Raw genomic sequence first — 1,860 nt, forward strand, 5'->3', positions numbered from 1 at the left:
TGTTGAATTAATTAAGGAATTAATAATTTAATAGATAATTTTAGAACTTGTTTTAAGGAATTAAATCAAGATACGCTTATGTGAATGTGAACAGAGAACGTATTTTATCCAAGATGTTACTGTAATGTTAGTCAAAGACCAATTCCTGGCACACCAACTGTTGATAAAATACAAAAAAATAGTTTCTTGTATTGTTTAGTGTATTTTAATGTCTAATTGAGTTATAAAAGGAAGAATTGTCATGTGTTGCACAAGTCCCTTGGGAGAACGATACTTTACTTATCCACTGTATTACTTGTAACGATTTGGTATACTTGCCAAAAAGTTATCATATATATATTATTCTCTCAATCTTTAATATTGTAATTTTATTAATTATTTAACTTGTTTTATATTCAAAAATTCACTTACTCATTACATATCTCAGTTTTTTCTTTTATCACCATTTTTATATAATTATATTCAAACTATTATCAATTATAGTTATAGTGAATTAAATAGTTTTTAGATATTACATTTACTTATTTTTATTTTTTAATATTTTATTTATTATTTAACTTTTTACATAACCATGTTTTATTTTTAAATTTTAGTGTTTAATAGTATAAATCTTTATTTATATGTAATATGAAAAAGTTTTTTTTATCCTATTTAATTCTTACTTTTTTTTCACCAGAACAATTTTTGTTTTGTTAAAATGATTTTCATTATCTCTCTATAATTAAATTATATTCTTAACAATACATTAATTTGTTTTTTATGATTTCACTCAAGTATGTATTTCATTATTTTTAAGACCTACACTTCAACACTTTCACTTCTGATATTTCATTTATTATATTTTAATAATTAAGATCAATATCATAAATTTTATTTATAATCATCAACAAGGATTGAAGTTCAAAATATAAAAAAAATTTAAATTTAAATTATTATTAGTTTAATTTGTATTCTTTGTCTAATTTTATTTAAGTAGTGTACTATAATATTTATTAGTGTATAAAAAAGAGATTTTGTTAGAATTTAGAAAAAGAAAAAAAAAAGAAACATTTGAAATATTTTTAAAACTTGAAGACTTGTTTTTTTATAATTTTATAAAAATATGTTTAACTTTCTCAACTTTATTTTATTAATCTTTATAAAATTAATAAATATTTTGATTGTCATCAAATTTATTTCAAGTATAACTGTATAAAATTTATATAATTTTTTCAGTTTTTTATTCAATTATTATTTAGTATTTTAATTCAAAATTTATATAATTATAATTTCTTTTAAATACTTGATATGAAAAAATGAGATATAATTTTTATATTTAATATTTAATAATATCATATATTTTATTTTGTCATGATTATCTTTTTATGAAAAATAATTAATTGATATTAAAATAATAAAAAAGTTAATACTGGCATAAATATATTCTTATTCGGTGAGGAATGTTATTGAAAAAAACTTTATGCTCCTTATTTTTTTAAAGATAAATATAAGACAATAAAACTCCTATTGTCATTCATAATCATACACATAAACTTGTATTTAAAAAATATACTATTAATGTATAACATTATAGAATGAGAGAACTAATCTAAACTAGTTCATTCCTTAGCTATTTGCAAGGTTTTATGCCTTTAGTTTACGTCACTCTTACATTGAACACAGCTTCAACAAGTGTGGCAAGCCATTGAGGTTTCCCAATGAATAATAAATGATAGCCCAAGATGATCCCAAACAGCATCCCACATGCATATCCCACTGTCACAGTTTTCCACCCAAATCCTGATTCTTCATCATCAAGTCTTGAAATTGATGACCATTCTTTATCCTCATTGCATGATTTTGACAAAGGGATTCCACACA

The sequence above is a fragment of the Vigna radiata genome, chromosome 6 (assembly GCF_000741045.1).
Source record: "Vigna radiata var. radiata cultivar VC1973A chromosome 6, Vradiata_ver6, whole genome shotgun sequence".
Classification (NCBI taxonomy): Eukaryota; Viridiplantae; Streptophyta; class Magnoliopsida; order Fabales; family Fabaceae; genus Vigna; species Vigna radiata.